Source organism: Lonchura striata, chromosome 1, assembly GCF_050655825.1.
Source record: "Lonchura striata isolate lonStrDom1 chromosome 1, ASM5065582v1, whole genome shotgun sequence".
In the NCBI taxonomy this organism is placed as follows: Eukaryota; Metazoa; Chordata; class Aves; order Passeriformes; family Estrildidae; genus Lonchura; species Lonchura striata.
The window spans coordinates 14,668,397-14,687,650 of NC_140703.1; the positions used below are offsets into that span (position 1 = coordinate 14,668,397).

The 19,254-nt window shown below is 39.8% G+C and overlaps 1 protein-coding gene and 1 long non-coding RNA gene across 3 annotated transcripts in view; both read left to right on the top strand.

Annotated features, from left to right (window-relative positions):
- The window catches only part of LOC110476601 (uncharacterized), a 40,184-nt gene extending 37,513 nt beyond the window's left edge, over positions 1–2,671 (top strand). For both annotated transcript variants that reach the window (XR_014949730.1, XR_014949728.1), the window contains exon 10: positions 406–2,671. This is a non-coding gene — a long non-coding RNA (uncharacterized LOC110476601). The remainder of the gene's footprint in view (positions 1–405) is intronic.
- Positions 2,672–2,683: 12 nt separating this feature from the next.
- The window catches only part of LOC110476613 (uncharacterized), a 116,175-nt gene continuing 99,604 nt past the window's right edge, over positions 2,684–19,254 (top strand). The window contains exons 1-2 of the mRNA XM_085558537.1: positions 2,684–12,347; positions 13,355–17,008. The gene's annotated coding sequence lies outside the window, so the exon portion shown is untranslated. The remainder of the gene's footprint in view (positions 12,348–13,354; positions 17,009–19,254) is intronic.

Sequence of the window (19,254 nt, forward strand, 5' to 3'; positions counted from 1 at the left end):
ATATCTGTCATATGATGATTTTTGTCTATTGCCACTGCAAGCACCAATGTTTAATAGCTATATCTTTTGTAACAATAAGAAGAAATCACTGAAATCCAATTCAAAATGAGGACATGTTAGATACAGCTGGCTCTCCTACATTCCTTGAGTTTTATACATCTTTACTGTGGTTCAAGAGATTTTGTTTCACTATGATTCCTCATTATGATTCTTTAAATCAAAATTATTTCAACTTCAAATTGGAAAAAGAAATAAAGGAATAAACTATCAAAAATGAGAATTCATCTCTTTTTCCAAAAGATTGTTTTATATACAACTCCCAGCAATGCGTCACTGTGATACATTGCACTTTCATGTCTTTATAGAATTATTACTTAACTTTTCTTATTGAAATTTTTGATACAGCGTAAAGATGACACAAGTAAAGCCCAAGGGACAAAGCATTTGATTTATCTACTCTTCTCTTATGTGTGACAATAAACAAACAAAAAAAGACAAATCCATTTCTCCACCCGATGTATGAAAGTAAACACAGAGGAAGAAGTTTCAAAGGAAAACAGCATTAATGGCAACTTAAACATAACCAAACCATCAAAGGAATCTCTGGTACAGTATTTCTTTAACAAGAATAGCGAAGAACTTACTACAAGGAAAAAACCACCCAACTTCTTGTCACAGTGAAATGATGACAGAGCCTGCAGAGCATGCTAAAAGAAGCAAACTAAACATGGTAATTAAACTTTTTGCTTGTCAGTGCAGCCTCTGAAGACTTAAGCAGGCTGAGCTAAAATATCAAACCAGAGGAGAAATTGCCTGCAACAGCTATAATGGTGGAATGTCATTGGAATATGTTCAGGATATAAGTTTTTGTATTTTTTTTTCCTATTTTTTTGTATTTATGTATGGACTCATGTATTTATGTATTGGACTGTGGTCAGTCCAAAGAGTTTACCTCTGTCCTCCACTGCTGTTGCCAGTATTTTGGGACTTTCTGGCTCTGTGAAGTGTGGTTCTGTGGTTTGCTCTCCAAGAGTGGCACACATAAGCACAGCTCAGCCATGTGGAAATGTCATCATGGCACTGCTGCTTCCAACTGGTGGCCAGAGCAATCAGCTCATTGAACACACCTTTAAAAGAGAGGACTGTGTTTCACTACCATTAGGCCAGCCACCTGGAATTCTACTCAACGTTGTGCTCCACTGGAATAATTCCTGTGGCATGGTCAGAGAGGTGACATCTAGTTTTTCAATTATGTTTCCAGTTTAATGATCAAATAAGGAACCATTGTAGCTTGTACCAACATATCTAAAGTGGGTCTAGAAAGTTTATTTATTCTGAGAGCCACTTCCCACTTTCTGCTCATGGTGATTATGTCATAGAGGCAGCTGCCCTATGACTGGAGAGTGAATCCCAAAGTGTTTAGTGGCAGCATTGATGTTCACCCTGGGCAACATGCAGGTGCCCTGTGTATAGAGCCCTTCAGCTGCTTGGAATGAATTCTGGTAGAAGTAATTTGTGCCATGAATTGCAAGAATGCTGAAAATATCTCTCCAATTTACCAGGTTCCTTGCTGCCAAGAGGAGGATTTATTATGTCAATGACTCATTCTGCACTCTGGCACATGACAGTGAGTAGCTGATGTTTCTGCAGCAGCCTCAGATCTATGACAGAGTGACTCCCACAGTGCTGAAACCCTGGGCCCAAGTGATTCAGCCACAGAGGTACTGGTGCTCCTGGTCTGTATTTGCAGACAATTTAGGTGATCAAGTACATTTTAAATGTGTTTCTTCCTCTGCCATCCCTGATATTCTTTCTTACTCAGATCTATTAATAATGGAGGTTTTGTCCAGTTAGAGGGGGTTTTGTCCAGTTTTCTCTCAGTATTTCTCTGGGATCCTCCATGTTATCAGCAGCTTTTCACCATTTCACCATTAGCAGCCATTGCAGCCTCCTTCTTTGGAAGTCTTGGGAATGCAGCCCTGTGGCCTCCTCTCATCCCTCCTGCCAAGCTTGCTCAGGTCTCTCAGCCATCCTTCTTTGGATAGCAAAAATCCAGTGGAATCAAAGCTCTACATGAACAAATTTTCCCTGCTTTATATTTCATGAGGTCCTTTTATTCTTTCATACATATGTCTCTCTTCTGATTCCTCCCAGCCACTTCACTTCTTTCTTTTTCTATTCCCTTCTGTAACTGCAGCACCCCACAGTGCTCTTCTTCCTCAACATAGATTTTTACACACCTGTGTATCACTACATCTGACTCTCTCAGGTCATGTCAACCTATGAAAACAGCTCCTGTTCCCTTTGCAACTCTCAGGCAGCAGAATCTTCTGCCAGAGAGATCTGAAGAACTTCCCCTCCTTGACTTTAAATTGGTTTTGCACATCTTGTTTTCAGTGAAGAACTTGGACAAGCAGATGAAAATAAGAAGCATTAACATTAAGAGGTTTTACTGCTGTGATACTGGTCATAAAAATCCTGAGATTAGTCCTCAGACTATAGACTGCAAGTCATTATTTTACTCTTTAGAAAATGAAAGTAAAGTATTAATAAGTGTGGCAATCCATCAAAGCATAGTTAAGTATAAACTAAAGGCCACAATTATAGCAGAGTGAATTGTTTTTTCTGTCTCATCACATCTGTCACACTCAAGAAGTTCATGAATTCTGAAGTCTTCATAGAGGGAATATCTCCTATATACTTACTTTTAAGGACAGAGCTTACTGTCCTTAAAAGGGAACTGCTGTACATCTATAATGAAAAAAATATATATATCACATATTTCACTTTTGGAATTAACCAGATCTGAAAAATTACATAAAAGGTGTTCATACAAGATCAAGGAATGTGGTCATGCCCCCAGTTGCTTTTCTTGGGGATTATAGTAATGCACCAGTCAGGTCTGTTTCTACATATTTGCAACTGCTGCTTCTGATTTGTTCTGTCTTGATCTAATCAATCTGAATTCATGGTCTCACCCTGTGCTGCCACAGAGATGACTCGTGGAAACAGAGCAAAATGCAACAGATCCTGCCCCAGTGCTAATGGCTGTGACATGGTGTCTCCACTACAAGGTCAGTCAGCCAAAAGCTGAGTGCCTCTGACCTCCCTCTTGCTTGTAAACTTAATTGCTTTGGTTGTTAGCTAATGTCCTGAAGAAAAAATAATGGAAAGGATGTAACCAGCTGATTCATATTTATTTATTCTGTATTTGAATTTTTACCGATTAAGAAAGTCATTGCCTGAAATTGGGAGTGCTGCTCAAACACGAATATTTTCAGTGCTGACACACCAGATTAGCTGAGTGTAATATTGCATTTTCAGTGGATTGTCTATGCATGTCCTAATTCAAGAATACACCAAACATTGCTGTCCTGACTGCCCATATATTTGGATGCTACTTATGTTTACATTTAGGCATGCTGTCCAGTGATGGGATGAGTTCCTAAAAACCTCCCTTATAAACAAAGCAGAGACTGAGAGGCTTTAAAATTCAAATTATGGGATTCACATGGATTCAGTTGCACTGGTGTGAAACTGTGTGGTTATGCATACTTTTACTGCCTGGTATGCAGATAGGCAGGAGGGCAAGGGAAGCACTGAGACTGTGATTTTTAAACAGTTAGATTTAATCTTTGGGATTTATCTGATTTCCTTTAAATTACAAAAAAAAAAAAAAAAAGTAGTGTATGCTTCTCCCTTCCCAGTTTAGTCACTTGCAGTGAAACCAAGCACTAAGATAGGTATGGCCTGAAAATTGAACAGTGAGATGATTTAAATGCAACAGGAGATGGTCTAGAACTGTGTATTGGCTTTGTTTGCAAAATTTTTCAGTTGTAATGTTCACTTAGTTGAATAGTCTTGTACCTAGACAAGAATGTTACTGCCTTGAAAATCGCTGAGGCCAAGTTCCCAGAAACCTCTTCCAGCCACTTTTTGCAAGTTTGACAAAATGAAAATGTCAGTCACTTTAGTGACGCTGTCAGGGAAAAAAATAAAAAAGTCACTCTAGACACACCCCAGTAGACAGGAACTTTGTTAATTACCAATGGGAAATAGGAGTAAGAACAATTTTCTTTTCACAGGGAAGACATTAGATTTTTGTTTTTTACTTGGATATTAAAGCCATAAAGCTTTGATATGTTAATTTGTTGGATGTGAATGTGCTCAGGCTCTGTGATGAAGCTGTTTTGACATTGGATGATGGGGATGTTTTGATAGTGCATTTCTGGGGTTGTGCTGTTTTGACACAAAAGGCTTTGACAAGCTATGTGTAAGGTCACTGTGACCTACCACTGCTGTTATGTGGAAGTGATGGAAATGTAAATGCACTGATGTCTAATCAATGGAATGAAGCACTGTGGGATATATGTAAATTGAGATGTAAATCAGCTAGTTTGGGTTATAAATGAGCATGTTAGAAAAATGCTTCATGGGAGCTTTCTTGGCCATCTTGGTTTTCCAGTCCTGTGGGTAGAGGGGTATTTGACTTTAAAAACCTTATGAGGCCTTGTGGTGGCCTTCCACTGCTTAACAGGGGCCTACAGGAAAGATGGGGCAGGATGGTTTATCGGGAAGTCTGCTAATAGGAAAAGAGGCAGCAGGTTTAAATTGAAATAGGTAGATTTAGAGAAGATATTATAAATAAATTTTTACTGTGAGGCTGGTGAGGCACTGGAACAGATTGACCAAAGAAGTTGTGGCTGCTCCATCCCTGGAAGTGTCCAAGGCCAGGTTGGATGGAGCTCTGAGCAACCTGGTCTAGTGGAAAGTGGACAGGGGGATAAGAACTGAATGCTCTCTAAGGACCCCTCTAACCCAAAACTTGCCTGGATTCTGTGATAGTAAGAAAGAAATGTTTGGCTTTTCATAGCTGCCTCTTTCCACTGATTGAGACAAAAAAAAAAAAAGTGCATTTTTATTTCCACTTAAGAAAACTTGTGACTGTAATAACCTAATAACAAATTTAAATTGAAAAAAAAGCAACCAACTTTTTAACTGGGTCTTGCATACTCTCAGCCTAATTTCTGGTCAGCCCCCAGCAGGAAAGCTGTTTTAGTGATGTAGAATCCACATCACAAAATTCATTTTCCCTCTCACAGAAGAGAGGCTGCTGTCACTTCTGTCCCTGAGGTGACACCTGGATGAAGCAGGCAGAGTCAGCAGTGCAGGCTGCTGGGCTGGCAGAGCAGAGGGGGCAGTGAGGCAGCCCCTGGTGCAGGATGCTGCCCTGGGCTGTGGGATGCTTGTGGCTGTCCTTTCTTTCACTGTTTTGTGCCAGGCCAGACAATGGTTGGAGAATTAACAAGGGGCTGCCTCACAAATAGAGCAGCCTGTTGTATTGTCTGTTAGGGGATTTAATGGCCTAACAGGACATGGATCAATATCATAGCAGGAGAGGTAAGGAATACAAGAATAGTCACAGAAGGTGAAAAGAGAGAAGAGGATAGAAGAGGAATGAAAAGGTTCCTCCTTTCCTTCAGAAATAATATTATTCCTATTTTTTTTTTTTAATTTTTTGTCTTTTTTATTTGATCTGTGTGCCTGTATGTGTTTGGGATTTGCTGGAAGCTTTTGCCAGTGTCTTTTTTTGTTTGTTTTGTTTTGGTTTTTTTTTAATTTTTGTAATCATGTGTCTGCTTTACTGCTCTTAAACTGCCAGCACTTGATGTCAGAGCATTGCTGCCCGAAGAGCTTGTACTGGTCCCTATTTCCAATCCTGTACAATCTCAGTTTAATCACTATGGCAGTCAGCTCAGAAGTGCCTGTAGGTGGAAAACATCACTGTAACATGATGCAGTTGATTTTACTTCAGCATGGCTTTGAGACAAGCCATGCTGGCCCATGGAATGTGTGTAGTAACTCCTCTTTCTCTGCATCAATTCACACACATTTGGAGATATAAAATTGGCCTTTCTGAAAACAGTTTCAGAAAATGTACAATAAGCCACTATTTTCAGAAGATAAGAGGAAATATTAAACAGATTGCAAACAAGGTAGCCTGACAGAGAAACTTAAGATGGATATCCCATTAAGCAAACACATCATTCCTTGTTCCCTTCTGTGCCCTTTCACCAATCTTATCACTTCCATCAATGTTCAATCACTCTAATCATCTCTTTCCAGGCTCTGCAACCTGCAAAGAGTTTAAAAAGCCCTGCACTGGCTTTGTGGTTTCATTTCACTTCTCTTTGCTCCCAGCAACACAAATAAGTGATTTCACAACCATTGGGAAGGGAGAGCAGAGGGAACAAAGATTTAACCTACCTCATCTAATCAGAAACTCCTAACAGATGGAGGGAAACTGCTCCCTGAGCCCGACAAGGAACTGAGCCAGGGCTCTTCCCTCATCACCAACTGCTGCCAGCTAAACATCTGAATTTCCTCTCTTCTGGAAGCTTATGAAAGCTCTAATCCAAGAAATGGCACCTCATTCTCTCCTCTTCCCTCCCTCATGCCATCTCCTTCTCCCACAGCGCATGGCGTTACACCCTTCCAGACAGATGAGTTTCAACATTGTGACATTGTCTCAGTCACCATTTTCCACCCACTGTCAAATCCACTGAAAAAACAGCCAAAAAAATCAAAACAAGCCAAACTCCACAGGAAAAAAAAAAAAAAAAAAGAAAACCAGCAAAAGCTGTTAACACTTCCTGTTTCTACATGTCCTCCCAAGGTTTCTTATGTCCAAAAGGTTCAGAGCACCACTGAGGACCATTTCTTCATGAAATATCATGAAGAATCACATTTTACATCAGGAGGTCTTTACATTCAATGTCCCTCTGGCAAAAGGTAGCATCTATTAGGCAGCCTCTTGCATTTTTGTGGTCTTGCCTCTCCTTTTTGGAACACGAATTTCATCCTGCACCTGACTGACCTCCAAAGCAAAGGAGGTGCATTGGTCCCTGTCAGAGCACCAATTTTAGTTGCCAAAATTAAATTACCCATTACACCAATTACTCATTTCCAGCTATGTGCTGTGTCTGGGCTGAGGGGAAGGTGTACATATAAGCATATTTCAAATCCAGCTCCTGCCTGGTCATCCAGATGGGAAACCCAGACAGTACTCCTTGGCTCCTTCCTACAAAGCATCACTGTGAGTAGAGGATGGGGCTGTTGGATCACAGAGGGTAGAAACCTGATTAAGGTCCAAATTGTGTCTCACTGTAGTTTGTTAGAGTTAAGTAGTGGGAGGAGGAATGCTTTACAAAGTTTTCATTTTAATCTTTATGTGTTTCTTTTTCCTTCCTTTCTTTCTTTTATGGTAGTAGCTTAATAAAGTTTTTTTTTTCCTGTTACTAAGCTTAAACCTGCTTTACTCTGTTCTCAATTACATTTCACAGCATTCATTTAAAAAATTGCATTTTCATAAAGGCACTGGCATTGTGCCAGTGTCAAACCATAACAATCACCCAAATGAGGAGCTTGGAGTAATCAGCCCCAAAGGCTGGAAAGGCTGCAGTGCTCCCCAGGTGGGACACAGCTTTACAAGTCATGGTAAGGAAAGGTTTGTAGAAAATGGAAGAAAATATCATCAGTATTCAGTCCCAGGGAGGACAGTGAGTTGTTAGTTTGTGCACCTTAAACATAAAAATCAACTTTACCTTCTGAACAAGAAGGATCTCTGGGCCTTTATTGCAAAAGATCTGCCCGATGCAATCCACCTGAAGTTAAACAGAATGACCCTTGATAAAAATTCAGGTACAATTTGCTTCATTAGAAAGATGGTCAATATTTTGTATTTCATCTTCATTAAAGGAATCAGAACCCCTTTAAATACAAGTTAAAGGAAGAACTCCTTGAATACCAGGTAAATGTTCAGCTAGGCCCTAAGGACTTTCTGAGGAGGGGACCAGAAACAATGGGTATGAAAGCATGGAATTCACCAAGTTTTAGTTTTGCAATTATTTGAGTGTGATAATCTTTTGGTAGTTGACACAATGCTCCTGTTCAAATGCTGTACCGGAGACTCCTCCTGGGTTCTCCCATGTTTAATTTTGAGACTCAGTCACAAAATTCTTCTAAGTTTCACCTGTTTTTTTTCCAGAGACCTAATGTGCATACATGATATACATATGCATCTGCGCCTCTCACTAAAAGGGAATCTAAGAGTAGGAAACAAGCAAGTAAATTCTCCTGAAGTTTTAGAAGAAGGCACAAGAACTATACTATCATTTCTCTCTTAATATCCACTATGATATAAATTATTCTATGGCTTTTATTCCAACCTTCACTGACAAATAATTCTTTTATTTCTGTGTATGGCCGGTGTATTTATCATATACATTAAAGTGAATAAGACACATTTTTTGTTTCATAAGGATTTTGATATGTTCAGTAGTACAAATATCTAGGTTGGTGTGACAAGTGCACTTTGTCACCTTCTGAGGAAAAACAAGTGCACTTTTTGTAGCTGATTTATTTTTCCTGCAGAATATACCTTGGCAAAAAATCTGCTTTGTGAGTGTAATGAGATGTGACTTTCAAAAGTAGTAAATGGGCACAAATTGAAATACAAAATATTCTTTTTAACCAAAAGAAGAACAAAATCACTTCTGGGTTTTTTTTTCCCTCTGTGAGAGTGCTTGAACACTGTCACAGGCTGCCCAGAGAGGCTGTTCAGTCTCTGTCATTGGAAATATTCAAACCCCAGCTGGGCATGACCCCAAGCAATGTGTCTGTAGGTGACACTGCTTTGAGCACAGGGTTGGACTTGACAATTTCCAGCAATGCCTTCCAGCCTCAACTACTCTGTGAATCTAAATAGTTGTGTTTTCTGCACAGCCACAAAGGGGTAGTTTCTTTTTAGATTGTTGCATGAATTCTTCCCGTTGTCAGATTCAATAGCATCACTCATCTCTCTGTTGTTGTGATAGCTGAGCTTATCAGAAATAAGAGGGACAATTCAGGGGTGATTTCCACCTTTCCAGGAGGGAGGGCTGAAATAAAAATTAGCTGTGAAACTATTGTAAATTATGGATGCTGAGATAACAGAGTACACCTTCTTTAAGTGGGAATTATTTACAATCATTCATATTAATAGTTCTTCTTCTTAATGTTTAAAGACTTTCCATCCTTTGAATGAAAAAAATTTCCTGTTAAATTAGATATTGGGAGAGTTAATGTGCTAAATGATTGAGACAAAGTAGCCAAAATGCAGAATGGTGTTCCTCAAACTGCATCCTAATCTGACATTCCTCAAAGGGATGAAACTAAAAAGAGAGGATAAAATGTGTTTGGATCAAAAATATAACTCCTGTGTCAAATGTGTTCAATAAGCCATTGAAAGAGAATATGATAAACTGTGAAGGTTAATTACTAATGAAAAAAAATAAGCACAAAAAGAAGGGAAATAGAAAGGGGAACTCTGGAGTTTGTAACGATTGAATGCAGCTTGCTTAGGGGACTATTGCCACACATCTGCTTTGTGAAAAGCACAGTAAAATTATGGATCATCAAAGTGATTCCTAACACTTAACAAAATGAGACCAAAAGTGCCTCTTTCCCCAGGTTCAGACATCTGGGAAAACATTAATCAAACATAGAGATTCAGTGGGAGGAAAAATTTGGAAAACAGGAGTGTTGAAAAAGACTGAGTGGATAACATTGGCAGAAATTAGATGTGAACCTGCAATGCAGCATCACAGCAAAAGATCCATTTTTGCATTTTATTTTATTTTTATTTTTTCAGTCTGCCTATGAGGAACCATCATGTTCCTACTCAGGAAGGAATAATAATTCTGTTCTGTACAAGAATGGTGACATGGAAAATCTTGGTTGATTCTGCAAGATGTTTAATGTTTCCTATTAAATGCCCTTGGGTCCCTCTGATGCAGAAAGGAGCTGGCCCTTACAGCACAGAGTATGGGGCTGGACAGCCCCTCACCTTGATGTTGCAGAGCAGTTGGAAAGGAAATCAAAGAAATGCAATGCTGGTGATTGCTGAGGGGACTGGCTTACAAGAAAAGATTAAAACTTGTCTGATTACATCTGTGTCTGGTGGGATGCAGTGAGAATCTTCCTAAGAACTAGACAGAAAAAATAAAAGTTCTGTCATATTGGCCACTGCATAAGAGCTGATTCCTCATTTGGGGAAGAGAGTTGGCACTTGTTTCTCTGGTGTGTAGAGGCAATCTCTTGGGCAGAGATTTCATCTTGGTTTTCATCTGATTTGCTTTATCTTGAGCACTTCTTCTTAACCTAATTTAAATTGGCGAATTTTAGAGTCTGGAGGTTTTTTTAATCTATGCATTCAATTTATTATTATTTCTAGTGAGTAGCAGATGATATCAAACAATAAACAGTTACAAGTACAAAATAAGGGAGAAGAGTCACTGTGCAAATGGATATAAGGAAGAACAAGGAAATAATGTTCAAACGGGGAGAGTTGGCTTTGAATATCAGCAGAAATAGCTTCTCTCAGGCCTGCCTTCATGACCTGCTTGGATTGCACAGGACTGTGACACCTTCAGCAGTTGCATATTCAGTTCTTCACTATCTCTGTCCTAGTGCACTTGTTTCCACCTCCCCACCCACTCTGATCTATTTTTTTGTGTGTAGGCGATAAGCATTGTGATTTTTTGTTCTTTCTTTGGTGTGCTGTGAACCCTCCTCTCTGCAACTGCAATTCTGGGACAAAATTCACACAATATCCATTCCTAGATCTGCCTGTTTGACAATTTGGTGGCTTTGCAAGTTATTTTGAATAAAAAACTAAGTGAACAGTGAACAGTTAAGAAAGCAGAGAAGTGAAGAGAAACTCCTTCCTCAAAACCACATTTTCCCTGGACACTTAATCACTTAATCAGAGAAGACTCTTATAGTCTATATGGAGGATGTTAAAAAATTCAGAGCTATATTATTACCCTTCCTTTTTATTTTCTTTTTATGTGTAGCATTTTCTTGTGCATTTGATCAAACTTTAGTACATTATGTCATAAGGAGTTCACAGGCTGTTTTGTGACTGTGCAGGAGTATTGAAAAAAGACCTTTTAAAGTAGGGGAATGCTGCTTTCATTGTGTATGATGTGGATATGTTCCCACTGTTATCCCATTTTGTTTTAATATTAGCCTATTGGACCATGAAAAAATTCAAAGTATTAGAAATGTACTTTTTCTTTTATGTAGCTACTATTATGAGCCTCATAAAAAACATATCTCAGATGACTAAACAAAATATTTATTTTTGCAAAACACAATTAGGGAGACATAGCTATTTAGAAGCTATAACTCCTTCAAGAAACTGCAAAATTACACAGGTTGCAACCACGGTGTTGTTCCATATCCATGGGTAGAAATGAGGCTGGGTTTCCCAAATATCTGTGCACAAAGGCTGTGGGCTGAGGAACCCTGATCTGTGCTGAAGGACATGTTTCAGTCTTCCACCAGCTCTGCATTTTCCCAAAGTTTCTGCGTTTTTGAAATCTCATGTTCTTTGTCAAATTTGCCTGCAATGCTACTCACATAGTAGCAGTTTGAAGACCGTGGAAAGAGAAGGAGGAAAACCAGACATGAAGGTGGAAAGAAAATTTCCTTGTATGAGCCGCCTTTCCAAAGGAAACCACTGAAGGTAAGAAAGGATCACAGGGGGCCATAACGGTGCTACATTTCAAAATTATCAATTCACAAAGAAAAGAGAAAAAAGCTGCAGACTTTACTCATCCTGTTGCCATGAGCTCTTCACCTTCTCACCTTGGATTTGCTGTCCAACACTGTTCGTGTCACACCTCTCAAGGACAGGCACAAAGGACACAGAGGCAGCAGCTGTGCTTTAAAATAACTGTCAGAACACCAGGGGTTAAAGATGCCCAGAGCCCCCCTTCTCCCTAAGTCTGTGCATCTCTTATGCAGAGAAAATATTCACAGCTGCACTGCTAAGTTTTATCCTGGGAAAAAGCCTTAAAAATATGTTTCTGCTACAGCAATTCTGCCCTTTGTAATTGGGGAAGAAAAATGCCTATGAAATATGCCATAGAGCTCTATGGCACTGCATTCTGAAATGTATTTCACTGCATCCCATGAAAGCTGGAACTTCAAAACCCATTGATTAAAATGAGACCATTACTGTACTCTGCTAATTAGGATATAGTATTTAACACTATTCTTAGTTTGAACTGTGCACAGTAAGTACACTTCTATTAATAGTTTTTGGGGGGTAGGGAGACAGTGTTTATCTTTTTTTTTTTTTTAATTGCATGAAAAAGCACGAGCCAGCAGTCACATTTTAAAGCTGCTCTGGTAAGAGAAGATTTCCTGCTGGGAGAAGCCAAACGAGTGGAAGGAGAAAATATATGTCAGATGGCAGAAGGGGGGAACAGACCAGTTGAGGGATGGATAGCTGAGACACAGTGAGTACTACATTCTCACAATCTTTTTTAACCAGTATTTCTGGGTTTGATCAGGGAAAATACTTACCCTTTTGAATATTTAGGGGAAAGGGTTATCATCATGCATGAAATAAAATAGAGCTCGTGCAAATCCATACAAGCACTCATTTGATAGTCAGAGTGGAAGCAGGAAATTTTAAATGCACACAACAAGCAGCAAGTCTAAGTAGTGTTTTCTCTGCCACAGTCACTGAGGAAAGGTTAAAGCTTCAAACAGCTACAAGTCTCCAGCAGATACACTGAAAAACAGATCCTGGAGGTGTGTCAAAATATCTAATATTTGCTACAACTAATAGAAGCATAAGGAAAGTTGAAAGCAAGAAAAGTAAAGGGAAAAAAAAAAAAACACAAGGCCAGCTCAGTTTCTTGGTACTAACAAGCTGCCTATGCAAAGTGATGACAGGTTTTAAACCAGTGGTGTAAAAAGATTCATGCTGGGCTCTCACTTGAGTGCAGAAGAGCAGAAAAACCCTGCACTGACCCCTCAGCAAATCAGCCACCTGAAGAGAGAGCCTTGCAGCCACGTTTCCTCACCCAGCAGCCTGAACCTTCACCTTTTCTCCTCGGGGGTGGCTGTCCCACTGCAGCTGGGTGATGCCCTTGTGCCAGAGCAGTCATATGAACAGGGGGTGTCCCCAGGGTGACCCCTGGGTTGTGTTTCCCCCAGCCAAGGGCTCGTCCCAGCCGTTTTCCAGCATTCCAGAGGGAGCAGCTCCTGGTGGGGAGACACAGGCAGGAGCTGCCTGTGGCCCAGCTGCACCCAAGGAATATTAGCATGCTTTCACTTAATGCACTCTGAATCTACCACGGCTCCAAAAGAAGCACAGAATATATTTCCTCTCAGCAGATAATGCATGCTGAGATTTGTGCTGTGTGAATGCAGGTCATCCGAACGTGCAGAAACCAAAATGGAATGAATATGAAGGGAGTCCCTGTCCCCCGTGTAAACAAGTTCCTAATCTTTCTAGGCTCTACCTGAGAAAGGATTTAGGATGCTGATCCTTAATTTTTTCAGTCTCCTCTGCATCATCTGTGGGTGTTTACCAAAGCACCAGGTTGGTTACATAATGTTTCACAGGCTGTCCAATGTATGAAGTCTGTCTTTAATTGAAGTTTCTATTTGCATGCTTCACGACCCTTAAAATATTCTTCTTGGAATGTCAGATGAGGTTAATTGAGGACTCTCTTGATGATGGTATTATTGTAATTTGAACTTGGAGAATCCAGTATTAATTCTAGGAGGATTCTGTAAGATTTATTTTTCCCCTTTAGGTTTTATCTTTGTATTGAGAATTAGTTTGCGGTTTAAATTCAAAACAATTTTCAATATAGTGAAATTCATCATGTTCTAATGAACTCTAGAAATTATTCTATCCTAGAAATAGGATAATAACATTGCATTTAAATATTGCTATTTGGATTCTACCACATAGGAGACTGAATGATACCCTTTTTTGGCTGGTATGATTTGAGGAATTTTTATTTCCACTTGGCTTTGTGCAAGAAACTATTTCTCAAATTTGGCTGAGATCACCTGTAATTACTATTCTAGGTTGTTGCCTTGCTGTGCCTGGAGTTGTATATTACTTTTGGAAAACAGTCTGTAAAAGTAGTTTTTTACCTAACAATAATGTTGTTTAGGAATAGCCTGGTTTTGATTTTCCTTGCCATTTGTTTTAGCAGACAGGACATTTCATGAGGAAAGGCATTTGGCTCAGTTTAAAATACTGAGTAGCATGGTAACAACCTCAGTGAAAGGCACCTTTGTCAGAGAACTGAGGCAACCACTCAGATCTGTAAATGCAAATTTTATCACTCAGAAGTTATGGAAAGTTTGGGGTTTTTTTTCCCCCTAAGCATATCTTGGCATCCATTTTTCTGTCATCATAGTAAGCTCATGTCCTGTTGAAGCATTTTCACCTTCTGTTGGCAATATTTCCAATGTGGCAATGTTCACATTGGACACAGCTATACAAATGCTGTAACACAAGGAAGTAATGGCACACCATATAAATCTCAATTCCTTATCCTATTTAAAACTGAAACTTTTAATGATTTAAAGAATACGTGTAACAGCTTTTAGTGCAGAGTTGTGTAAGATCATTTAAAGCCTGATACAAAGGATAGTTTAACAAATGCTTTAAACATGTCACCACTAACTTAATATCAACATATTCACTTCAGAGTTTCAAAAATCCTGTGATATAATTTTCAATCAACTGATTTATTTTAGAAGGGAAACTTGAATATTTGGTTTCTAGCACATCATACTCTGCTTCCATAGAACCGAAATGGAATTTGGATACAGGTGTGATATTCTTTCACTGAATCATTAGACAGCGTTTAAAAATCGGTATTTCAGCCAATACTCTACCCAGATTTGTTATGTCAATTTCTGTGTCTGATCCCTTAGAAAGAAAAAGAGACAGACTTTTACCTCCATAAGGAGTCAATGGCTGCATTCTAAGGGTCATCTGCAGGGGATTGTTTCAAAACACCAATTTCATGCTCACGTTCATATCAGTTCTTGAACCAATGTTCACATTCATATCAATTTTATACAGTATGGCTTTTCTTTGCTCTGCTGGACTGTTCCACAAACTATCTTTCTTTGGTTTTTAACTTAATATTCTGGCCTTTCAGTTTTACTCCTCTGCACACCTGGATTTGAGTCATGCACTGAGAAGAAATGAGACAATACTTTATTTTAGCAGCATCCAGAAAGAGCTCTCCTGCTGCCCAGCCATTCCTGTTGTTTCTGTGCAGAGGGTACTAATTATCCAGTATGTGAAATTACAATGGCAGAAAATAGTGAACATCTCAAGCAGAGAAGTAATTGCAATGTAAGACAAATTATATGGTTCCATTTGTTTTTTCAAAAATGTTGTGAAAAGTTTTCTTCTTCTTTATTTTTTTAAATTTATTTCCTTTTTTTTCTTTTCTCCTAAAAGCTCTGTGCTCACCTCTGTTTCACCACACTGGGAATGGCAAGTTTGGAATGCTCAGATCCCCACGGGCCACAATCCTATTGGTATTAAGTGCAGATCACTCTGGAACATGTCTAGCCAGGAGCAAGAGGAACTGTGGTGAGGGGCAGGTGTCCATATGGATCTCTCTGCTCTTTATGCATATGCAGGGCATTTCCCCACAGATTTTCCAGCTGCTTCTTATCTTTTTCCCTTTAGATGGGATCTTACATTTGTCTTCCTCTACTGGCCCTCTCCCTAAGGTGTTACAGCATAGGGAGGTGATTTGTCCACACGTTATTAGAGCAGACACCACATACACTAGGAATTCCCAGTGCATAAATAATGTCCTTGCTAATTAATTTATTTTTGTTTGAGCCTCTCGTCCTGTCCTGTTACTGGCACTTGTGATTATTAGAACAGAAAGCCCAAGTCCTTTCCCAGTCCTTTGTCAGATGGCTGCCTCTTGTGTTAACTAGTGGGCTGCTCTGTACACCATCCTTGGAATGAAAATTAGCTGCTCTGCAAAAAGGCAACAGCAGGGGAAAGAATAGAAATTATGGAGCTTGAAACTCCACAAAAGTTAAAATTAAAAAAAATATTGCTGTCATGGTAAGCCTGGAGATAAACAAGGAAGTCATACAAAACTCCCAACGAAGGCATCCCCTTGTCCTTGGCCAGCCCCTTCCCAGCCAGGCCTGAGCAGTCAGGAGACAAGACCTTCCCTCTGAGATGGGGTGCATAACCAGGACACCAAAGAATGGTTGTCTGGGCACTGATACCACTGCTAGCCACTGCCACTAGCTGGATTTCCAGTAGCTACAAGAAATGCAACTAGATCTCATCTGGCATGTGTTCCAAGCACCTCAGCAGAGTTTTGTCCAGGTGAAAAAGACAAAAATAAATGTTTATCAGAGAGTTCTGATTGCTAGAGAATAGTCCCCCTGGCTCCTAATGGAAAGTTACATTTTGCAGAACAATCCATAGATGCTATCTCATGGCTGTCACGGTGAAATTACCCTCAGAGAAGTGAGCCAGGAGTCTGCTAGGAGGCACAGAATGTGCAAATGTCCTGAATCTGAGTGCCTCAGAGGTGCAGTTACATCTCATCTTCATTAAAGAAAAAGTGCAGCAAGGAAAGATTTCACATAATTCTTTAAGATAACATGAAAACCACATCAATTCTGGACTGTAATATTCTTATTCTATCCAAAGGCAATTTATTTTCTGTCCATAAGAAGAGCTGCTATTTCCTTTTGTGCATTCTCAGAAGTGTGTCTGTTGTTTCCTGTTCAGCAGAAACTCTGAGTGAAAGTAAATATATGAGCTTCTTCTACCTCTGTAAAGTAACTATGCAGAGTGCCTGACCTACAGTTCAGAAGCCTGAGAAAAAAATGTTCTTTGTTTTATATATGGAGTTTGGGTTGGGGTTTTTGTTTTTTTTTTTGTTTTTTTTTTTTTTTTGTTTTTAGTTTGTTTGTTTTTTTGTTTTGTTTTTTTGGTTGTCGTTTTTTCTGAACAGTGTCTATGCTGAGAGCTATGGAAATAATCAACAAACTGAAGAGACAAGAAACAATAGCCACCACAGGGAAGTTCAGAAAAATCTGACTGATGAAAACATTTAAGAAATAGCCTGGAGAAAATACAAGGAAGATGGTGAGTGGTTTTATTCCTCTTTATTTTCTGTGAGTGATAAGCAGAATGATGCAAAAATATGTGACTTGGGAGTTCTGTTTTCTCAGGGGCTGGACATGTGCAAGAAGCAAAAATGGCCTAAAATAAGAGTGAAAATGTAGACTGTCTACTGGAAAGCATTTTGTAATAGTGAAAATTATGAGGAAAGTAAAAAAAAAACCCTAGCTATTGAATGCAAAAATGCACACAAACTAAAATTCCATACAAAGCTCTGAAGAATATGCATTCAGAAGCCACAAGTCTTGGCTTTGGATTTTTCATCTAAAAACAGATTTTTTTTTCCACTTCTCCAGCAATACATGGGTTAAACTAGCATTCACTGTATCACATAGTCTAAAAGACTTTTTCAAATGGGATATATACATATATATATATATATGTATATATGTGTGTGTGTATATATATATATATATATATATATATATATATATATATATATATATATATGGATGGATGGATGGATGCTGTATATAATGTATGTTCTTGAAAAGTCCAAATCTGGAGAAGGATACTTTTATTTGGTCAGATGTGAAAGAACAACTCCTGTTATTGGTTTAAGAGAAAAACAGAAAACTGCAACATTTAAAGTTGTTTTAGTAAGCTGTGGAGTCAGAGAGAACTATGGACTAAGGCAATGGCTGAAGCTGCTGTACCTTAATGAAGAGCTGTCAGTACCAAGTTATTACTCAATGTTTTGCTGCTTTGGGCAGAATATTCAAAAGATAGACAAGTTCTGATAGGCAGTAATCCTCTTCTTATACCCCAAGTATTTAGATGCTTCAGGACATTAATCACAGCTGCAAAAAACTGTATTCACAACCTGTGGGTTTCAAAGAGAGAGCAAGATTTTGTCTCTTCTTGCTTTGGGAAAAAGGAGCAAATATTCTCATTCCTTCTTTCTTTTGCCTATATGTCTTTCACCTACTTCTGGCTGGACTCAGCTCAGTGATAAACCATCCACAGGAGCAGCCAGGGCTCCTTGTGGCTCTTTCCTAGTGAGGAAGATGTTCTAAAGCCACACCTCCTGTAAAATGCTCCCAGCAACTGAGCTTTCCTATCAGGCACCCGCATCTCAGCCATTCCGTGCTGGGAAATGACAGACGGGGCTGCAGAGTGACTGGGGGAGGAGGGGAGAGGAGACAGTGCTTTGTTTAATTGTCCCACTTCAGCCTGATTGCTGCAGTGTTATCTCGAAAGTGAAAAGATTTGGGAGCTAGATTCCTGGTAGTTAGCGTGTAATGCCAGCACCCAGCATCTTTCACTGCGGATTTACTCACTCTGGGATGGAATAGCCAGGCTCTCGCAAGCTCTGATCTGCTCAGAGGATTCGCTCTCACTCGTGCTGGCAGACAGGATGTCTGGGCTCAGGATCGGGTAGCAAAGAGGGGATTCGGTGTCTGCCTGAGATGGGGGAAGAGCATCTCCCGCTCCGGGAGGGAGCCCGCGCCGCCTGCGCTACACCCGAGTGCTTGCAGGCGCTGCTGGCACCACATCCTGGTGAAACTCTGCTGTCTTCACTGCCTCGGCTGAGGCTGGAGTCCAGCACACACAATCGGAAAGAGCTTTAAGCGAGTAGCCAAGAATGAAGGGAGTGTCAGATATTGATGGCACAGGGTGCCCAGTCTGCAGCTGCACTACACGGGGAAACCAAAAGAACACATCACAAAAGCAATAGGCATCACAGATTGCCTTTCACAGTGGGAGGTGAGCTGCACTCTTACCTGGACAAAGGATATATTTAGATAATAATTCACAAAGAGTTAGACTGTATGAACTCTCTTGAGTTCATGTAACATAGCCAATGATAAAATATCAGCAAAAGCTGATATTTTAACAACCTTCGGCAGCACCTGCTGTCTGAAACAGGGTAGTACAAACCACTTGGACCCCCAAAATGACTGCTCACATGAGACCACAACTTTCTGATCACTCCCTAGGTTTGTACCCATTTCAGGGGATGTTTTGGAGTATATGTTGGATGCACAAGCAAGCGTATACATCAAAACCAAGGAGTTTGCCAAAGAGAAAAGAGGAAACTTGCTACCCAGCAGCTGTGATCCTGGCCAGGAGCTTGGGCAGTACACCTGCTCTCATTTGCCGAGTGGTGCTGTGGCACCGGGGTGAGCGGTGACATGAAGCTTTGCATACGGCCCTGATCTGCTTTCAAAGCTCTGTAAACAGCTCTCAGCTGAAAATACCATGTCACA